This window comes from Leopardus geoffroyi, chromosome C2 (assembly GCF_018350155.1).
Source record: "Leopardus geoffroyi isolate Oge1 chromosome C2, O.geoffroyi_Oge1_pat1.0, whole genome shotgun sequence".
NCBI classification, from domain to species: Eukaryota; Metazoa; Chordata; class Mammalia; order Carnivora; family Felidae; genus Leopardus; species Leopardus geoffroyi.
The window spans coordinates 97,239,403-97,262,853 of record NC_059333.1 but is presented as its reverse complement, the minus strand read 5'-3'; the positions used below and the strand labels follow the sequence as shown (position 1 = coordinate 97,262,853).

At 37.1% G+C, this 23,451-nt stretch overlaps 1 long non-coding RNA gene across 9 annotated transcripts in view; it reads left to right on the top strand.

The window, feature by feature from the left end:
• Window positions 1–23,451, top strand: part of LOC123611280 — a 211,775-nt gene that overhangs the window by 159,745 nt on the left and 28,579 nt on the right. For 6 of the 9 annotated variants that reach the window (XR_006718529.1, XR_006718533.1, XR_006718532.1 and 3 more), the window contains 3 exons: window positions 3,439–4,085; window positions 6,435–6,560; window positions 20,590–20,667. This is a non-coding gene — a long non-coding RNA (uncharacterized LOC123611280). Of the gene's footprint in view, window positions 1–3,438; window positions 4,086–6,434; window positions 6,561–17,921; window positions 18,049–20,589; window positions 23,314–23,451 lie in introns of all 9 variants that reach the window. The other 3 variants (XR_006718530.1, XR_006718534.1, XR_006718528.1) reach the window with 3 other exon arrangements.

Below are 23,451 nucleotides of genomic sequence, written 5' to 3'. Positions count from 1 at the left end.
GCAGGCGCCCCAGCATCTCTTTTTAAGAATAAAACGAAACTGTGTGACAGTGTACGTGTGAATAACCTGGTCAAACACTAAGAAAAGGCTGAAAAACACATTCATGCTTTTCATTTTTGGGGAGCTAAGTGTCTCAGGATACAGTCACTACCTTGCTTGTTCCAGGTTTCTAATGAAACTACCAAATGTTGTTTACGTCATCATAGTATACAGTAGCCTTTAGTACTTAAATCAGAAGTCTGTGTTCATAGCCCAGCTTCATCCAATAAGTCTCCTTCAACGAGAGGGAATAGTACAAAAATGGGAAAAAAAATAGTCATCTCCCAATGGGAAATATCTAAATATCCCTTGCCAGAAAAACAAAGTTTCCTGGGAGAAATAATTGTAAAGGATGGGGCAAACGCCAATTAATGGTCAAAACGGAACTTTACGAAATGAGGGAGAAGAAACCAAATTTCACTCAAGCCAAATGAAATTATTATGTCCTATGCATGTGTTCCCTTGTTAAATTTAGTGAACATTTGAGCAAAGGATGTCCCTGATTCCAGAAGTCAATCTTTCACATAGCTACAGAATTCTAACAGGAAGCGGAATTGCCAGTAAATAACTTATTCTTGGGGAAAACGTTATGGGCACTTTTGTAAATGCATACTGTACTCTTGATATAAATTTAATGAGTTTCGAGTCTAAGAGGTTATACATACACTGTCTTTCAACAGATGGCATACTCATTAGTAGGTAAATTTCGTCAAGTTCGGTGTCCCAATTTCAAAGGATAATTAACTTGAAGGCTAACAGTCAGGTGATTTTTGTATTCTGTGTACAAAGAAGGACCAATACGAGGATGGTTCTATCAAACACGAAACCACCATTAAGATAGTCTGCAAAATGAGGGGCACCTGGGTGGCTCAGTTGGTTAAGCAGACGACTTCAGCTCAGGTCATGATCTCGCAGTTTGTGAGTTCGAACCCCATGTTGGGCTCTGTGCTGACAGCTTGGAGCCTGGAGCCTCTTCAGATTCTGTCTGACTCTCTCTCTCTCTCTCTCTCTCTCTCTCTCTCTCTCTCTCTCTCCCTCTCTCTGCCTTTCCCCCACTTGCATTCTGTCTCTCTCTCAAAAATAAATAAGCATTTAAAAGTATATAAAAAAAGATAGTTTGCGAGATGAGTATATGTCATAGGGAAATTATGTCTCCCAAATAACTTCAACTTACATGAAAATGAGTTCAAAAGATAGGCACACACACACACACACACACATATCAGTTATTTACATTTTCAAATAATTACACATATGATTTTCCGTTTAAACTGAAATGCTAATTTTTTATACCCATGACTATATCCATATCTTGACATTTTCCCCATTAATAAGTACATGAGTTTCACATTAGCAGGTGTTTCTCTTTTCCTTCTTTGCACAGAAACCCATGTCAGCTTTCACTTCATAGCAATGTGACTGCAGAATTTTCTGTACCAATCCACTCATATTAATTTAACCTCCCTTTTGGAAGGAACATCCCAGCAGTACACATAAGACTTCACTGTTTCGGACTCCATGCTTTCAGCTTGCTTTTTGTGTATGTTCCCTAATATCAAGCAATCATTCTTTTTAAGCCTAACAAATAGTAATGATAAAAAATACTACAAAAAATTGCATTCTAAAAGTCTGACCCAAATGGGCATGAAGTATTATATATCTTGGTGAATAGGAGAAGACGAGGAGATGCGGTCTTTTTTAATCACAAGTTTTGTTTTTAGATATGCTCTGTTACATTTTTGGTGAGGGAGAAAAGACGTTCCTGGGAGAACTAATGAACATTGTATACCAAAGAAGGAGCAATTAACTATGGGAATGGACATTCTTTGGGAGGAGGGAATGACGGAAGAGACTGTGGAGTGAAGCCATCACTTTTCATAGGGAGGAATAAAGAAATACAATAGCTACAAGACAGAAATAACCTTTGGTATGAATAATTGTCATGTTTTTCTTTCCCTCTCCATTATGGAAAATTTTATTTTAAAACTGGGGGAAAAAAAGGAAGAAAGAAGCAGCCACTTTTTGGGTTTGAGACTCAAGGTGAGGACCCTGGGTTTTAAGACAGGACTTATATGGGGATTATAAACAATCTCAATCTCAATGAAATCCATTCTTTGCTGCTACCTCTAAAACATGCTACATGTGACATACTTAAAAAAAAATGTTCCTTCCTGTTGGATTCTTACATAAAAACCCAGGATGAAATGAAGGAAACAAGTATCATCCAGTCTAGTTTGGTCACTTTTAGAGATATTCTTCCAAATGATGGGACGCCTGGGTGGCGCAGTCGGTTAGGCGTCCGACTTCAGCCAGGTCACGATCTCGCGGTCCGTGAGTTCGAGCCTCGCGTCGGGCTCTGGGCTGATGGCTCAGAGCCTGGAGCCTGTTTCCAATTCTGTGTCTCCCTCTCTCTCTGCCCCTCCCCCGTTCATGCTCTGTCTCTCTCTGTCCCAAAAATAAATAAAACGTAGAAAAAAAAATTTAGAGATATTCTTCCAAATGAAAAGATTTTTCAAGAGGAAGTACCTAAGGCAAATACCAAACACTCTGAGTGAGGTCAAGCCGGTAGGGAAAGGGTTCTACTACATGCCTACCAATGGTACTGCCACCATTAAGGAAAATAATGGCCACCATTGACATGGGAGCCAAGTTTGTACTTGTTCACTCTAGCCACCACAGCAGGTCTGTGATTTTGTTATTATCCCCCTTGGGAATAAAGAACCAGAAGCTCAAAGAAAGGAGTTAAAGCCACAACGTTAGTAAGCGAAATATATAGGTTTCAAATCACAGTCTATTCAGAATTTCCTGCAGCCTCATATTTAAATATGTGCAAGAATAAAGATGGTTATCTTTAACAGGTGACAGAATTTTGTGCGATATGTATTCTAAGTCACTTTACTCTATAGGACTTAGCTTCGTCATCTTAACATTAAAGTTGAACCAGATGGACATGAGGTCTCTTGAAACTCAAACTTTTATGATTTGAAGACTTGAAAGCACCAGACATTTCATAGAGCAGGAGAATATCACAGATGGAAGTGCTTCAAAGTTAATCAAGTACTTGAATACCCTCTATATTTTCTCTACTGTATACTTATCCTGTCTCTGTTTGAACTCCTACAGAGATGAGTAATCATGCCTCCTGAAAAAAAGCTTATTCAAATCTTGGACAGCTCTTTCAGAAAGTATTTCCTTATTGAGATAAAATCTGCCTTTCTTCTTTTCTTACAAGGCTGCCTTTTCATGTTTGAAAACATTCCTGTCTTCTTAGCTCTATTTTCTCCTGAATAAACATCCCCACTCTTTCGGTCATTGCACGGATAGTGTGGTCTTCAGCTCACTCTTTGTTCTGTTTGCTCTCCCTTTATCTTGAATTCTGGCCATTTATCTGTTACACAGGTATCATCATGGTAGGCCACACATCCATGGATGTGAAAGTAGAAAGGTGAGAAACCAACAGAAAAGAAAATGCTTTCTCTATGCTTTGTGCCAATTTGAATTTATACTTGTGTGAAACCTGTATCATTCCAGATAAGACAAACTATGACATTTAAATATTAAATAAAATAATGAATTTGCCTAGAGTGGAACAAAGTAGCCCTGTTTGGTGAATTGTCACCTATTCTGAGCACTAAGAGTGGGCAGATTTCCAAGGAGACTCAGAGTTAAGTTTCCTGTAACTTATTAATGAGCAGCATCAGGAAATTTATGCCCCCACCTGTATTTCTAAGGCATCTATCTTTACCATCTCATCTCCTCAGATAAGTGCCTGGCTTGAATCATTAGCTTGAAGGTGATTGAAAACACCAAAGAACGGTATTTGGAATGTTGAGTTAACCACATGTCTATGGGCATGAATTTCAACCCTGATTGCTTTGAGTTACAGTATCACATATGGTTTTGTTCTCCTTCAACAAGATGCCCAGAAGGCACTTATGATCTAAATTGCCAAAGGATGCATAAGTACCTTAATGGCGGCAGCTGTGATACCGTGATTGGCACCTATCACTGCCCTCCTGGCTTCATTGGGGCCGACTGCAGTCAAAGTAAGTCAGCCTACCAGTTAAGACGTGGAGATGCTAAAGTAGAATTTTAAGAACTACCCTTAGAGAGTAAATGTTGCAATCATTACTTAATAATTTACTGTAGCAACGGCAAACGCCAACTGACCTACATTCTAGGTTGAGGAGTGCTTACGTCAGGAGTTTGATTGAGAGCTGAAGCAGTGAAGGCAGCCAAAGAGAGCCCTTTGGTCATAACCTCTCATATCCCAGAAATGCTAGCTAGATTCCAGTCAGGATTAGAAAATCTGTTCCATAAGAGAAGAGCAGACTGGGGATGCCTGTGTACATAATGTCAAACCCATTGTCTAAAGTACCACCATTTCATTTATCCTCAGCGATTTCTGGCTCAAAAGTAAGCAGTTGCCCTACTTACCAAAAGTAACCAGTTCCCTAAAATTTAAAGACCTAACTACCCATCACAAAGACAACTATTGACATAAAGTTGAAGGGACCAGATGTAAATTAAAGATCTCTTAAAAATGCACTATCTTAGACACTACAGGGATATTCTTAACAAATACATTTTGATCTTATCAGATTTGCCATTTCCTATATATTTTGACAGTTTTCAAGATCCTTATGATCTTCAGGGAGGATAGAGGAGGCAATGCGTGGGAGAGAGCGTGACGGAGAGGTGGTTCTGGCAATTTTGTGTCCTTCAACCTATGTGCTGTTGAGGAAGTTCACTTTGGGATGCTTCACAGAGCTGTACATTTATGTTTTTGTGCACTCGTCTGTATTTTATACTTCAGAATTCAAAGAGTAAAATCAGCATCAGTAGATCTTTCATTAAAGATAGAAGTGCTGTAGTTGCAACGGTGAGATTCCGTCACTGGGAAGAATGATAATGAAATTTCGTGATCAGGCACGGTATTAAGTTGTTATGTGGTAAAGATACCCAAAATGCTTGTCTTCCCCAGACAGGTAGTTGCTCTGTCTTCTTTGTATGAGGGTAATTTTAATTACCCTGCCTCAGAATCCTGATGTTCTGAGGATAAGAGACAAATGAGACAAAGTCCTGGCTCCATGTAGTGGAAAATTGAAACCTAGTGGATACTGCCTTGGAGGCCTAACCAGCCAAGTTATCTTTGAGTTAAAGCCAACCCATAAACATCTCCTAAGGAAGGCTCTGACTGGCCCCTTTGTTCCTCAAAGAAAATCATTGAGGGAAATTGCTTAATTTCCTCAGGCCAATGCATCTTCAAGAGTTTTGATTCCCCTGAATATTGGTAGTTTTTTGTCTTCAGAAGCTGTGAACTTGTACCTGAGTACTTTTCTTCTTTGCTTTGACAGCTAAGTAGGTCAGAGCCAATTTGCTGTCCACCTCTTACCAATCCAGGGAATTGTGATACTCATTTATGTCTATATCGTTGCTGTATTTTTTCCTTCGCTTGATTCTTACAGATACTTATTTTATCTTTATTTTGGTAAGCATCTCAGTGAATCTGTGGCATAAAGTTGAAGCAAAATGAAATAATAAATGTGTTAATTTATTAATAGATTAAACTTTAACGTATATTAATTAACATCATTAATTTAAAAAGATAATTTAACAAATTTGTTGATTTGAACAAGTAAACAATACACTTAGAAATACATAATGAGGGGCGCCTGGGTGGCGCAGTCGGTTAAGCGTCCGACTTCAGCCAGGTCACGATCTCGCGGTCCGTGAGTTCGAGCCCCGCGTCAGGCTCTGGGTTGATGGCTCGGAGCCTGGAGCCTGTTTCCGATTCTGTGTCTCCCTCTCTCTCTGCCCCTCCCCCGTTCATGCTCTGTCTCTCTCTGTCCCAAAAATAAATAAACGTTGAAAAAAAAAATTAAAAAAAAAAAAAAAAAGAAATACATAATGATATTTGGAGATGTGAGCATGATGGATCCTATGTCAATGCATAGAAGTGTAAACTAAAATTCAGAGGGGATATTAAGAGGAAACACTCAAGATTATTGGGCGCATGCATGCATATGTGTGCATGTGCGTGTGTGCGCACGCGCACACACGCACATACACACTTGCTAAGGCAGCCATGTGGTAAAGCAAGGCTGAGTTCGTAAGAGTCATTTATATCATATATGTAAGTGTTTGACACTAGATATTTGGTTGGAATTCCTGATGTCAACCAAAATTGCACTAAGTAAGCAACCACTTGAACAGTGCCTTTTTGTTTTATTTCTTTTAAAGTAACCTTTTAAGTTGAAAACCAAACTGAAGGCAAGACAAGGAAACCCATTTGATTAAAAGAAAGGGTCGTGTATTTACAAGGTTTTTTAAAGTCTTGACTGGCAAAACGTTTTAATAAGAAAAATCTGGTTTTGTTTTGCTCCTTCCTGCAGCTTGTCCTGAGGATCACCACGGGCGGGACTGTGTCCAACCGTGTTCTTGTGGCTCAGGACAGTGTGACCCAGTGACTGGAAGGTGCCAATGTCCACCTGGCAAAATGAGAGCCAGGTGTCAGCAAGGTAACAATGGCTCCAGGGTCACCTTGTCCGTCCAGGCACTAACTAAGCTACACTATGAAAGCAGATGTGGTGCCAAGGAATATAATTCAATGGGCATTGTTTATAACACTTTCTTCTTAAATGCGGCTTTAATAATATGAAAGTACACACTCTTGTCGAACTATATAGCAAATAGCCTACTGAAGGGTAAAAAAAAAATTGAAAACAAAAACAAAGAATTATTGATGCAAACTCTTGACGAGGAGCAAATTTTGAAATAACTTTGGCTAACTTTTGCAAAACCACCCCAAATTGTGTGTTGGGGATGTCTAAGTATAAGAACTGAAAAGTTTTATATTTTCTCCAACTTTCAGAAGCCCATTGAAAGCTGGAAGAAAACTGAGAGACAAAAAGGAAAATATGGTCTTTGTTTAAAGCTATAAAACTTTCTTGGGGCGCCTGGGCGGCTTAGTTAAGTGTCCTACTTCAGTTCAGGTCATGATGTCACGGCTTGTGGGTTGGAGCCCTGCGTCAGGCTCTGTGCTGACAGCTCACAGCCTGGAGCCTGCTTTGGAGTCTGTGTCCCCCTCTCTCTCTGCCCCTCCCCTGCTCATGATCTCTCTCTGTCTCTCAAAAATAAATAAAAGTTAAAAAAATTGTTTTAAACTACAAAACCTTCTTGTCCTAAATCATATTATTATTATCACAATAATAATCATAACAGAAGAACTCTCAAGTTCAGTGAAATGATATGCAGAGAGCCACTTCTCTATGGCATACACAGAGGGGCAAAACCAATGACCCTTTGTTAAAAAAACTAGGGTTGGCTGCATGAGCATGCTGTGGGAGCTTCCTTTAACCTCACTGTGCATCACAGAGTTGCAGGAAATTGGAATGAAACCAGGAAGTGCACAGACCTAGCATCTTTTCAAGTCTGCCCTAGGATAGAGGGGATCTATGGGTGATAAGCAGCCTTGCAGCTAAGGGGAGCTAAGCCTACACACACACACACACACACACACACATACACATACACATATACATACACACACCACAACTTTGTGTCATATGGAATTTTACTCTGGGCCCAGGAGGCTTCCAACTGGCTGAAATGATTTTTCTAGCCCCAGATGCATACTCACCTCCCCTAAATAGCTAGTGCACACAAACTAACCAGATACAAGAAATTAAAAGCAAAAACAAAAACTTGATGCATTAAAAAAAAAACACACACACCCTCCTCCCCTTTTGGAAGCAATATATGAAACCATTCAAAGCTTTGGTTACTTTTTCAGTGAAAATTCTATAAGAAGGGTAAAGGAGAAAAGGAATAAGAAAACAAAAAGCAGATGGACATCGAGCACAGAAGTTTTGCTACGAAGCACATGGAAATATTAAGCAGAATTTCTTCCAAGAATTTGAAGGACATAATGAAAAAGCTTTCTCTACAAATCGTGAGTGCAACGCAGAGATACAAGGGTTCATGGAATAAATGAAAAGACAACAAAGGGAAATGAAAAAGTAAGCTGGCAGAGCTCTGAAAGACGTATAAATGAAAATTAAACCTCACATCATAGAAATGAAGACCATATTGAACACAGGTAATAGGAGGATTGAATTCGCTTATGTGACAGCCAGGTACATGGAGAATATGCTTGAGAAAAGTGAAAACAATGAAATGGGGAAAAGAGGGAGAAATATATATAAGTGCAAAAGAAAATATTCAAGTATAATATTCAAGATTTTTTTCCCCTGAAATGAAAAAAAGATCCACTGCTACAGATTGAACACATTCTACCCTTGGAAACTCAACTTAAGGTTGATCAGAAGCAAGGGGAATCTCCATTGGGGACGTAAGAAAAAAAGTGAGATCTCATATGAAGAGAGGGGGAAAAATCAGTCTGGCCTCATGCCTCACGGCAATAATCACAACCATTGCTAGCATGTGGGTAATCAATGCCTGTGAAGTTCTTGGGAAAAAATATGACTCAAATATTTTATACATGGTTAAACTTTATTCAAGGATAGCATGACTGAAAATGAACAACTATTTTTAGTAATAACAAGTTGTTGGGGATATGGTCACAATAAAATATTTTTGAAGAACCTGTAGAAGATAAATTTGAGCAACCAAGTAATAAATGAAAGATCTCTGTTAAAAAGACTAATAGTGAGTATTAAATCTATATTTATTAAGGCTAAGTTTAAAACAAGTGTGGGAATTATGGTCACTTGACGTAAGATAACTATATAAATATTTAACAGTATAGCAATTTTGATAGTTAAGCAAAACAGGAATAAACTGGAAGGAAAGAGAATATGAAGGGGGATAAGTATACTGACCTCATTTCTTCATGAAAAGTTGTAGAATAGGAGGGATGGATCTGTGTCAAAATGTATTGCTTAAATATGACAACTCAATAAGTATGCTTAAAAGTATAAAGGTAAATGCTGGAACTTAAAATTCTGGAACTGAGGATTTAAGAACGAAAACATAGCCAACTAAAATCAGGTGAAGGAGAGGAATAAAAAAAATTAAAAGAAAATTGAAAATTAAGAGAAAAGAAAATTAACGATTAAGAGAAAGAAGGTGCATATTAATGCCATAACCACTCAGCAAGCCAATCTGTACTAAATAAAGAAATTAATTACACTATGTAATAATATATTTACTGTCTAAAAAAGAGTCTCTGGACTATATAAAATAATATATATAAGACTTAACTTAGAGAAAGATGGAGTACACACACTTGTCCCTCTTCCTTCCTCTAAACAGTAGAATTTTTGTCGCCATATTGAAAGCAAACATAAGAATCTTTGATGTGGAGAGAACAAGGCAGACTTGCTAGGGACTTCAAGGATCTAGGGAACAGGAATTGTGAATTCCTTGGGTTTTCATTTTGACCCATATATCCTGGACTGGGAGAACCTGCAACCCAGAAGGCCAACGGGTGCAGACAAAAGAAAAATCCAAATATGCCTGCTTTCTCTAAATGAAAGACCAGGAAAAGGGCAGTGAAGCAAGAGAGAAAACTCAGACAATAACTGATCAATATTCCAGTCAAACACTAAAGAATAAAACTGCATCCTTGACTCTAACCTCACTAGCAAAGGCCAAATGAGGAGTCTGCCCTTCAGACTCCATCTGGATATGTGAGGTACCTTTGCCACACACAAGTCGGTGTGAGAGAAAGAGCTGGGACTTTCACCCCTGCCACATAGGGATGTATCTTCTGCCCTGGCTATGCCAGTGGAAACCATGTGGAAAGCGTGAACTTCCACCCCCACTGGACGATATGGAGACGCCACTGGTTCCTTCTAGGGTGGTGTCACAGGAGATCAGGGCTTTCACAACCATCAAGCACCAATGAGGCAACCTTGTGCAATGTCAGTGGAGGTGGAGTGGGGAGCCATAAGAGGCACTTCTACCCCTCCATCAGATAGGTGTCATGAGAGGCCCCATGGGGAGCCTGAACCCTCACACCGACCCAGCAGGAATGATGCAGATTTAACAATGCCCCACTTGGGGGCTATGTGGAGAACTTGGATTTCAACTTCCATCTGATGAGCCTCTTTCCTTGCAAGTACAGTATCATAGGAGACTTGCTAAAACATTAAATGAGATCTAGAATCTTATATGATAATATTCAAAATATCCACGTTTCATTAAAAAATTATCCATCATACCAACAACCAGGAACATTCCGATTTGAATAAGAAAATAATCAACAGACAGCAACACTCTGATGATATTGATTTTAAAATTATCTGGTCAGAAGTTTAAATAAGCCATTATAAGTAAAAATACTTCAGTGAGCAACTTTTGCCATGTGTAAACCAAATTAAAAAAAAAAATAAGCTCAGCAAAGAATAAGAAACATAAAGAAGAGCCAAATGGAAACTTGAGACTTGGAAAATACAATATTCAAAAAAACCCAAAAAACATAATTAATGAATGGGCTTAATAGAACAATGGAGAGGAGAGAGGGACATATCAATACATTTGAAGATAAAACAATAGAAATTACTCAATTTCAACAATAGACAGGGAAAAGAAAAAAAAAAGAACCTCAAGGACCTGTGGAACTATTAAAAAAGATCTGGGGCGCCTGGGTGGCTCAGTCCATTAAGAATCCAACTCCAGCTCAGGTCATGATCTCATGTTTCATGAGTTCAGACCCCGCTTCGGGCTCTGTGCTGACAGCTCAGAGCCTGGAGCCTGCTCCGGATTCTATGTCTCTGTCTCTCTCTCTGCCCCTCCCAGCTCACGCTTTGTCTCTCTCTGTGTCTCAGAAATAAACATTAAAAAATATTAATATGTCATTTGCAAATATCTTTTCCCATTCCATCGGTTGTCTTTTAGTTTTGTTGATTGTTTCCTTTGCAGTGCAGAAGCTTTTTATCTTCATTAGGTCCCAATAGTTCATTGTTGCTTTTAATTCCCTTGCCTTTGGAGATGTGTCAAGTAAGAAATTGCTGTGGCTGAGGTCAGAGAGGTTTTTCCTTGCTTTCTCTTCTAGGATTTTGATGGTTTCCTGTCTCACATTCAGGTCCTTTATCCGTTTTGAGTTTATTTTTGTGAATGGTGTAAGAAAGTGGTCTAGTTTCATTCTTCTACATGTTACTGTCCAGTTCTCCCAGCACCATTTGTTAAAGAGACTGTCTTTTTTCCATTGGATATTCTTTCCTGCTTTGTCAAAAATTAGTTGGCCATACTTTTGTGGGTCCAATTCTGGAGTCTCTATTCTATTCCACTGGTCTATGTGTCTGTTTTTGTGACACTACCATGATGTCTTGATGATTACAGCTTTGTAGTAGAGGAAAAGATAATTGCAAATGACATATCAGGTAAAGGGCTAGTATCCAAAATCTATAAAGAACTCACCAAACTCCACACCTGAAGAACAGATAATCCAGGGAAGAAATGGGCAGAAAACATGAGTAGACACTTCTCTAAAGAAGACATCCAGGTGGCCAACAGGCACATGAAAAGCTCAATGTCACTCCTCATCAGGGAAATACAAATCAAAACCACACTGAGATATCACCTCACGCCAGTCAGAGTGGCTAAAATGAACAAATCAGGAAACCATAGATGCTGGAAAGGACGTGGAGAAATGGAAACCCTCTTGCACTGTTGGTGGGAATGCAAACTGGTGCAGCCACTCTGGAAAACAGTGTGGAGGTTCCTCAAAAAATTAAAAGTAGATCTACCCTACGACCCAGCAATAGCACTGCTAGGAATTTACCCAAGGGATACAGGAGTGCTGATGCAAAGGGGCACTTGTACCCCAATGTTTATAGCAGCACTTTCAACAATAGCCAAGTTATGGAAGGAGCCTAATTGTCCATCAACTGATGAATGGATAAAGAAATTGTGGTGTATATATAAAATGGAATACTACTTGGCAATGAGAAAGAATGAAATATGGCCTTTTGTAGCAACGTAGATGGAACTGGAGAGTGTTATGCTAAGTGAAATAAGTCATACAAAGAAAGACAGATACCATATGTTTTCACTCTTATGTGGATCCTGAGAAACTTAACAGAAGACCATGGGGGAGGGGAAGGAAAAAAAAAGCTAGAGAGGGAGGGAGACAAACCATAAGAGACTCTTAAAAACTGAGAATAAACTGAAGGTTGATGGGGGGTGGGAGGGAGGGGAAAGTGGGTGATGAGCATTGAGGAGGGCACCTGTTGGGATAAACACTTCATATTAAAAAAAATTTTTTTTAAAGATCTAACATTTCTACATTTCTCTCATCAGAATCCCAGATGAGAGGAGAAGAAAGTAGGGCTGAAAAAATATTTAAAAGAATAATGGTTGGACTGACACATGAAAAAATGCTCCACATCACTCATCATCAGGGAAATACAAATCAAAACCACAATGAGATACCACCTCACACCTGTCAGAATGGCTAACATTAACAACTCAGGCAACAGCAGATGTTGGCGAGGATGTGGAGAAAGAGGATCTCTTTGCATTGTTGGTGGGAATACAAACTGGTGCAGCCACACTGGAAAACAGTATGGAGGTTCCTCAAAAAACTAAAAATAGAACTACCCTACGACCCAGCAACTGCACTACTAGGTATTTTTCCAAGGGATTACAGGTGTGCTGTTTCGAAAGGGCACATACACCCCAATGTTTATAGCAGCACTATCAACAATAGCCAGAGTATGGAAAGAGCCCAAATGTCCATGGATGGATGAATGGATAAAGATGTGGTATATATATACAATGGAGTATTACTCAGCAATCAAAAAGAATGAAATCTTGCCACTTGCAACTAGGTGGATGGAACTAGAGGGTATTATGCTAAGTGAAATTAGTCAGTTAGAGAAAGACAAATATCATATGACTTCACTCATATGAGGACTTTAAGAGACAAAACAGATGAAATAAGGGAAGGGAAGCAAAAATAATATAAAAACAGGGAGGGGGACAAAACATAAGAGACTATTAAATATGGAGAACAGAGGGTCACTGGAGGGGTTGTGGGAGGAGGGATGGCTAAATGGTTAGGTGGCATTAAGGAATCTACCCTTGAAATCATTGTTGCACTATATGCTAATTTGGATATAAATTTAAAAAAATAAAATTTAAAAAATTTTTAAAAAAGAAGTAATGTTTAACCTTCTTAGGTTATATTTGTATATGTTTTAATATAAATATTCCAGAGGTCGTATAAAATTCCTAAAAAGCAATCATGGTATAATGTTACCACTCATAATTCCAGTTATCATCATAAAATGTTATATGTTACAGAAATAAAATTTTGGGGTCAATCGCACTACAAAAAATGAATAAATAAACAAACAAACAAACAAATAAATAAATAAAGGTCAGAAATTTCCTAAATATGACAAAAAATATAAACTTACAGATTCAAGAAGCTGTGTGAATGACAAACAAGACAAAGAAATATACAAAAGACATATCAGCATTAAATTTCTAAAAACTAAAAAAGAAAGTCTTGAAAACAACAGAAAGAAAGAAGTAATGCCCATATTAGCTTAGAAAAAAAGATTCCAAAATAAAATGACATTAAATGAATGGGTACAAGTCACACAAAACACATGTGAGAAAAATAAAGCAGTGGTCATGACATCAGTATAAAACAATATTAAATTTTATGACAATGATCAACTAATGGGAAAGACACATAATAATAGGAAATAAAATTCATAATGAAGATTGAAATATAGTAGATATGTATAAAGCAAATAACATAATATCAAAATCATAAAGCAAAAGCCATAGTCTATACAAGCAGAAATAGAGAGTAAGAGCTTATCAATAGAAGACTAATTCATTTATGTTAACTCATACACATAAAACTGTATACACATATACAGAAAAAAAGAAGCTTACAGCAGTTTGAACATAGTAAGGTATATCTAGTTGTTAGAAACCAAATTCTGTAGCCTAAGAAAGATATTATATCTTTTTCAAGGATCCATGAGACATTCACAAAAATTGAAAAAGAAAATAAATCAATTCCAAAAAGTATGATTTATGGCATTCTATGATCAAAGCAGTAAAACAGGAACTAATAACAAAACTAACTCTCTACCAGGGAAAAAGCCCACCACACTATACTGCATAGGCATTTTGAAATTTTCTTAAATAATGGCTCAAAAAGGGAAACAAAACCAGTATTTCAAAAATTTTAAAGCAACAGTAAGGACATTCACATCCCATGAGGTAATTCAGAAAATGGAGGAAACTTTATATTCGAAAATACTTATGTTAGTAAATAAAAAATGATGAAAATAAATGAAAAACACAATAAAATAAAGTAAAAATGAGGAATGACTAAAGTAAAACATAGGGAACATATGAATTATTTAATAAGTTATGTTAACTTAAATGACCAGCAATCTAGACAAAAGTAACTCATGTAAAAGTAATTTTGTTCACCAAAATTACTCCAAGTGTATAAAATACTTAAAGATAATGACAAAAACTCTAAGAGCACTGGAATTACCATTGGGGTTTTTAGAAAGTTATGTTAGAAAGTCATATTATAAATCTTGACAAAAATTCAGAACCCATTAAGGAAAAAAAGTCCATGATGTTTTGGTTGAAAAGAACTAAAACAATTCGTCAAGGCATAATACACATAAAAAATATCATATTTTTTTAAATAGAAGAAAAAAGGGGCGCCTGGGTGGCGCAGTCGGTTAAAGCGTCCGACTTCAGCCAGGTCACGATCTCGCGGTCCGTGAGTTCGAGCCCCGCGTCGGGCTCTGGGCTGATGGCTCAGAGCCTGGAGCCTGTTTCCGATTCTGTGTCTCCCTTTCTCTCTGCCCCTCCCCCGTTCATGCTCTGTCTCTCTCTGTCCCAAAAGTAAATAAACGTTGAAAAAAAAAAAATTTTTTAAAATAAATAGAAGAAAAAAGACCAACTTTTTAAATAAGCTAAGTGTTCTTATGTATTAGTACCAAAAGAATCTGTGACACCCATAGATCTTATGACAAGATAATAAACATCATTCATAATGTAAGAAATCCAAATTAAAATTGCATTTGACTAAGGAAAATGGCACATTGGTAAATCTTCTTAGTAAATTTGCACATCTCTTTGTAAGGAAATTTGATACTATCTGTCACCAGTTAGAAGCACATATTTTATTTAAAAAATTGTTGGTGACTTATCCCACGGATACAATGGTATGTATGAATGAAGACTTTCACAAGGATATTCATTACAGCACTGCTCATAGTGGCAAAATAAAACATTTTAAACAACTACTTGCCTATCCATAGTGGTGTGGTAAAATAAATTTTATTAGATGTAATAAATCCTAAGTAGCTGATAAAAAGGAATGAGGCAGATGTATTATATGCACTAATTTAGAAAAATCTTGGAGAATTTTATTTCACAGAAGAAGCAAAATTCACAATATTATGTATCTATATTAACCTTTTGCATAAAAAAAATGTGTTAAAGGGTAAGACAGATACACATATATATGCTTTATGAGGCATCGACTATTTCTGGATATATTCAGGAATTTATTCATTCAATTCAAACATATTTATGTAATGCCAATGCCCATTTTAAGCATATGGAACATATGGATAAAATACACAGTATCTCAGTCCTACAACTTGCTTTCTAGTGGAAAAGAGAGTGGAGAATGAACATAATTAATAAGTGAATTATATGTATGCTAAAAAGGAATAAAATCAATGCTAAGAGAAAAAAATAGAGCATGATATGGGGCTCCAGAGAGGTATGTGGGTAGAAATGTTATTTTATTTTTTAAATTGGTTTATTTATTTTTGAGAGAGAGAGAGCAAACAAGGAGGGGCAGGGAGATGGAGAGAGAGAGAATCCCAAGCAGGCTCTGCAGAGTGAGTGCAGAGCCCAACATGGGGCTCGAACTCAAATCCTTGAGATCATGACCTGAGCTGAAACCAAAAGTCAGACGCTTAAAGAACTGAGCCACCCTTGGGGCGCCTGGGTGGCGCAGTCGGTTAAGCGTCCGACTTCAGCCAGGTCACGATCTCGTGGTCCGTGAGTTCGAGCCCCGCGTCGGGCTCTGGGCTGATGGCTCAGAGCCTGGAGCCTGTTTCCGATTCTGTGTCTCCCTCTCTCTCTGCCCCTCCCCCGTTCATGCTCTGTCTCTCTCTGTCCCAAAAATAAATAAACGTTGGAAAAAAAAAAAAAAAATTTAAAGAACTGAGCCACCCAAGCACCCCTGATGGGTTGAAATTTTAAATCGAGTGGTGATTCAACCATAAATTGTACAACTGTATTTGTCTTCATTTGGTACTAAAGTTAAGGACAGCTATTGGGTCAAAAAAAAGGCAGGAAAGAAAGTGTCATACATACTGAATTAAGTATGTGCTCTGTTATGTAGTAACCAAATGTCTTTGGGCAAAAAAAAACAAAAACAAAAACAAAAACAAAAACAAAAAAACACTCTAATGTCTCTCCTGCTAGCTGGAATAGAAAGAATGGTTGATGAGAAGTCAGAAGTTCTAGATTGGAAGGTCAGTTTTTATCTTTCCTGGCTACTTGAGGCTGAGAAAGAATGAAGTCTCTGAGCTTCGGTTTTCTCAAGTGTAAATAAGAATACTGTAGGGGCGCCTGGGTGGCGCAGTCGGTTAAGCGTCCGACTTCAGCCAGGTCACGATCTCGCGGTCTGTGAGTTTGAGCCCCGTGTCGGGCTCTGGGCTGATGGCTCAGAGCCTGGAGCCTGTTTCCGATTCTGTGTCTCCCTCTCTCTCTGCCCCTCCCCCGTTCATGCTCTGTCTCTCTCTGTCCCAAAAATAAATGTTGAAAAAAAAAAAAAAAAAAGAATACTGTTACCCACATCAGAGGTATATTTGTGAACATTACATGAGATAATTCATGTGAAAAATATCATTTTGTAAAAATTCTATAAACTAAAAGGTATAAATGATAGGCCTTTGGCCAAATCTAGCCACAAATGTGTTTGAATTGGCTGATATAGTTTTGGCTTCCACAGTGCCATAAAACAATTTTAATTGATTGCCAACTTTCAAAGATTAAATGGTTTCATATAAAATATGGATTTTTAGTTTTCCTGAAAAAAAATCATCTTAGCCGGTTATATTGGGCCCATATTCTTCATGGTAAAAGCAGCTAAATGTGAGTAGCGTTTAATCTCCTATTTGTGGCACTTGGTGCCACTCAATCATTTTCCCCTGACAGTGAAGGCTCAGTTCGCCTTATGTCTGGTCAGCTTCACTCACTTGTATCTTACTTACCTCCTCTTGGCAATGGTCTTTGTTTGTGTCACCCACCACTGTAGGCTAAAGTGCTTTTCAGATTTCAGCACCAAGACATTAACGAGTGAGCCACTTGTCTGTCCTCAGTTTTGAGACTAAATATAGAAAATGCTCCCATTGCCAATCTGGGATTGACCTCTGCTTATTTGCTAGGGTATCTCCAGTTCCCCAAGCATACCAAGCATGTAGTTATAAGTGTCATCAAAGTGTATAGTGTGAATGAAAACATGGATGAATGATTGTGCTGACTACCTTTAGGCAACATCTGAGTAGTTGTTTTAATTTGAACATTATCTTATGCTTTTGCTATACAAATATGATTACTCTATCTGAAACATAGAAAAATGTTTGCTCATGTGGCATTTTTATTCTGTATGTATGTATATGTGTGACTTTGTATCTATATCTCTATCTCTATCTCTATCTCTATCTCTATCTCTATCTATATCTATCTATATATTTAGATAGATCTATATATTTATCTATATATTTAGATCTATATAAATATCTAGATCTATATAAATATCTATATATTTAGATAGATAGAGATAGAGATAGAGATAGAGATAGAGATAGAGATAGAGATAGAGATATATATAATTTTTGCTATAGGGTATCCCAAACAATGTATGGCCCAAACTGTGAACTGAAATGTACCTGTAAAATGGTGGACTTTGCAATCCTGTGGACGGAAGCTGTACTTGTTATCTTAGATGGACAGGAAATTATTGTGGAAAAGGTAATTTGATTAGCACTTTCTTTTATTCAATAAAAATCTGGAGCATACTGCCATTGGTTGATAAAATATAGTAGAGGCCTGTGATGAGGCTGTTTTCTAATAAGTTCATGCAAGTTGTTTACAATTATGACTCCATTGCCAATAAAAATAGTGTTATGTGAATATCAACCGGTTTTGTTACCTTGTTACCCACATGAAAATCCTTAAAACCCCTAAGTAATTGAAATAGTATAAATTAATGTGAAAGAGCTCTTATGAGACCTAAACCCCACTCCCCTTCCAATTCTGTTTAAGCCTAAAGCCTTTGTGGATGGCAGGTTTGTTGACCCTTGAGTTTCTTGGCAAGATACTAAAGAACCTCAACCACCACTGAGGCCTTGAGGCTGGCAGGGTGGAGGACCCAGGGCCCTGGGCAGAGCCAGTTCACATTAAGAGTGGCCCCAGCTGCAAGGGGTGAAGAGGAGGACTCAGAGGTCACCCACCGTCACTCATTAAGAAAAATTAATCATACACCACCATGAATATATTTTTAAGTGACATGCACGTGGTTTTCAACAAACATGTATGTTACAAAAGATATATAGAGGTTTAAATTGATAAAGAATGAATAAAGATAAAACATTGATGGTTGTTCTGATGTTTTCTTTCTGAATCACAGTTGATTATTTGGTGCAACATTGGAGAGCATGCTCCCTATTTAGAGCACCGTATTGTAGGAGATGATGTTTTCTTTTGGCAGAATAGAGAGAAAGGGCTCTGACGGTAAGGCTGAGTGTACGTGGGAACACTGTGTGGTGACCTGAACTTGGAGTACACAGTGAACTTTTACCTAAATGGTTTCACCTATGGGAGCTATGACTCTTTAGATCTGTGACCCCAACATATTATGATCACAATGGGTATAATTACCCACCATCCTTTACCACTAATTTGACTGTCATGAAATTTGGCAGCAGTGAGAATGAATTGTTCCCTATGCTAACTCCTGCACTGCTGATACAATGCTCTGTGTCTCTGGGAATATCACAGTCTTCACAATTTGGTTTTCCCATCTGAAAGTGAGGGTAAAGTCACTTGAAATAACAGCCTTTCTAAGTCTAATTTGAAGATTGTTTTTCAGGAAGTTTTTTTTAAGATGGATATTTTCCCTAATTCATGGAAAACAGCTCATCAATTTTCTGATATTTGGGATTACTAAATCAGAATCACAGCAGTACTTTAAAAATAGTATCATCATTTTCATATTAGTTTTTTTTAACTTTTTTTTTTTGCATCTATTTATTTTTGATAGAGACAGAGCACAAGTTGGGGAGGGGCAGAGAGAGAAGGAGACATAGAATCCGAAGCAGGCTCCAGCTCCGAGCTGTCAGCACAGAGCCTGGTGCAGGGCTCGAACTCACCAGCTGTGAGATCATGACCTGAGCCGAAGTCGGATGCCTAACCGACTGAGCCACCCAGGCGCCCCCATATTAGTTTTTTTTAACCCCAAGTTGAATATGGAATATTTTAACTTTTGATTCTATCATTTAAACTGTTAATATGAAACATTTCAAACATATGCAAGAGTTGCTGAGTCATTGGGTAAAAACAAATATAATTTTGCAACATACAAAATTCTCCATGTGGTGTTGTGCCATTTTGCTTGCTCACAAGCAATATATAGAATGTCTGTTTCTTCACAGCCTTATCAAAAGAATATGTTACAAATTTTGGTGAGAAATGTTATATCAATCGAGTTTTATTTATTTATTTTTAAAGTTTATTTATTTTGAGAGAGTGCGAGAGCAGGAGAGGGGCAGAGAGAGAAGGAGAGAGAGAGAATCCCAATACACGCTGACAGTGTGGAACCTGATGTGACACTCAGACTCACGAACCTGAGATCATGACCTGAGACAAAATCAAAAGCTGGACATTTAACTGACTGAGCCACGAGAGCACCTCTCAATAGAGTTTTAATTTAAATTTTATTATTATGAAATTTTTTGTTATCTTCCCTAATGGATCAGGACTTTTTGCATTTTTTCTTATAAATTATTCATAACTCTAGCTCATTTTTCTATAAGGTTGTTTTTCTTCTTTAATGTTAGAAATTCTATATGTGTGTGTGTGTGTGTGTGTGTGTGTAGATAGATAGGTAGATAGATAGATTAACTCTTGTGAATCATTCACCTTAATTTGGGAAAGTTTGTCTTTTGTCTTTTTACTTTGCCTGTAGTGCGTTTGCCAACAGACTGGTCATCTGTCAATATATAAGAAACCATCCCAAAGCTTAGAGACTTAAAACAATTTATTATTCTCTCTTGTGATTCTGATGATTAACTGGGTTCATCTAAGTGACTCTTGTTGCAGATAATAACTGGGCCTGGAGCTCTCTGGACACTCCACTGGGTGGGAATAGAGAAGGTAACCTCTTCATTTACACATCTGCGACCTCAGTGATCCTCCACATGGATTCGTTCTCCTTGTCTTAGTTAACTTGGACTGCTAACAGAATATTATAAATGAGGTGACTTAAAATTCTTTTTTTTTTTTTTTTTTCAGTTCTGGAGTCTGGGAAACCTAACATTAAGGTGCCAGCCAATTTGGTTCCTGGAGAAAGCCCTATTTTCTGATTTGCAGGTAACTTTTCTATTATTTTATCCTTTTATGGCAGACAGAGAAAGAGTGTGAAAGCTCTCTTGTGTCTCATCTAATAAGGGCACTAGGTCCATCATAAAGTTCCACCCTCCTTTGTATGGCCTTTTTCTCCAACAGGATAATTGGGTTTCTTAGGTGACTGCTGATTTCCCAAAGCAGAGGTTATCAGGTCTTCCTAAGGCTTGGGAGTGATATAACATCACTTCTACCACATCCTATTGGATAAGGCAAGTCATAGGATTAATGTAGATTCCATGTGGGATGGGCAGTACAAGAGTGCAAACCCCAGGGGATATGGTTTATTAGGAGCATCTTTGGATTATAGATTCTGCATGATTCAAAGTTTCTTGTTGTTTGTAATAAGATATATCTTTTTTTCCTTCTTTTTTTTTTTTTTTTTTTTAGTTTCAGTCATAATTAGGAATTTATTTCCCATTTTCAAGTTTTAGGAGAATTCATTCATGTTTTCTTTTCATACTTGTAGCATGTCATCTTTGACACTTAATTCTCTGATCAATTTTAAGTATTTTTCCTGGTGTATGGTGTAAGGAATATATCTATTTTCCCTTTATATAGCTTTTCAGTTATTATATGGCAACTTTTACAAGTCTATCTTACCCACTGCTTTGAGATGCAGCCTTCATCAAATACTAAACATTTATATGCAGTTAGATATAGTTCTGGATGCTCTATTTTATTGGTTTGTTTATTTATGTGCAAATGAAATGAAATACTGTTTTATTATGAGTCTTTATTATATATATTTGATACTGATAGGGCAAGCCACCATTCATTGCTGTTATTTTCAGGGATTTCCTGATACATTTTTGTGTATGTGTCCCACGAAATAAACTTTATAAATAAATTGTCTAGATGCAAAAATGAAAAAAAAAAACAAAAAAACAAAAACAAAATACAGGTGTTTTTGTTTGTTTGTTGCTATTTTTGTCCTCTGCATTTACTCTGTTAGGGAAAATTAATATATTTATGATGTTAACTCATTTTATCCAAAAACAAACATGCTCTATCTATTTGTTCAATATTTTTGTTTCCCATCAAGTGAAATGTTGGGTTTTAATATCCATATTAAGATAGCTATTAATTTTCTGATTTATTCAATGATTTTACTGAATTTTTTAGTGAATTTATTTTTTGAATATATTTTCTGCATCTATGGAATTAATAATATGATTTTTCTCTTTTGACTGATAAATATGATGCATGTATTAATGAATTTTCTAATGTTGAATGACCTTACATTTTTGGAATAAATACTACTTGATCATGATATATTGCTTTATAATATGCTGTTGGTTTCTGTGTACTTACATTTTTTATGAATTTGGCATCAATATTCATAGGTAAAATTAAGCTGTAGTTTTATATGCATTTTGTCAGGTTTTGGAATTGATGTTATACTCAATAAAATGTATTTGAAATTACTCTTCCTTTTCAATGCTCTGAAATAGTGTATATAGTAAGGTGATAATCTCATCCGCAAAAGGCTTATAGAATTCCATATGAAACCTAAGACTGGTGGGATTTTTGTTGCTGTTGTTTTAAATCAGAAACTATTTTACTATTTGCTTTATTGTTTTTGTATTATAATTAGTCTATCTAGGTTTTCAGCCTCAAATTAGAGGAATTTTGGTAAGTTGTCCTCTATAAGTTTTCCATTTCCTTTAGGTTTTTATACTTATTTGTATCATGCTTTTTGTAAGATAGTGGTCCAGCTTTCCTTTTTATGGTTAGTCCACATAAAAAAAAAAAAAAAAAAAAAATTGGGTGTGTTTCTGTTTTTGTCTTGATTAGGTCAGCTAATGATTTGCTCTTATTTTTTTATCGATTCTTCAGTTTGTTTCTGTTTTTGAACTCATTACTACAAATTCAGTGGCCTTAACTAGAACTAGTGCTTGGGTGGTTTCTTTTTCAGAATGTTCCTGGTTATTATGGCTCAGGCTGCCATTTTAATTGCTCATGTCAGAACAATGGAGTCTGCAGTCGGTTTTCTAAAAGCTGTGAGTGCCTTTAAGGTTTCCACAGAAGGAACTGTGAACATGGTAAACAGAGATAACAAGTGGGCATTTCATAGTGTTGACAAGTTTTAAGCTTTAAAAACTGCTTTGGGGCGCCTGGGTGGCTCAGTTGTTTGAGCATCTGACTTCGGCTCAGGTCGTGATCTCCCAGTTTGTTTGAGCCCCACATGGGGCTCTGTGCTGACAGCTCAGAGCCTGGAGCCTGCTTCAGATTCTGTGTCTCCCTCTCTCTCTGCTCCTCCCCTGCTTGCGCCCTGTGTCTCTCCCTTTCTCAAAAATAAATACACGTTAAAAAAAAAATTAAACTGCTTTAAATCATTAAAGTAATACATTCACATTATATCAAATTAGGTAAACTGTTAATGATTTAGTTTCTTACAATGGATTTCATAGCTCTAATTTAAGTTCTAGATGTTGCATCTAGATGTTGCCATGATGAAGTAATTGAACTTGTTCATTCTTTTTACAACTCTTGTTCAACAATGATTCCATGGTTCTGGGAGCATCTGGAGTAGACACAAGCAGAGGAGTCAGCTGCCATACTTTTTGAACAAAGTTGTTCTTCCTCTGCCTTTAGGCAAAATATAGACAAGTAAGCCATTTATTTCATGTTAATCTAGGCTTAACTCAGAAATGTCTGTTTTCAAGTTCTCCTGAAACATATTTGTATCACTTCTTCATTTGGACTCAATATTTTCATCTAAATAGGAAAAGGAAGAATTATACAATA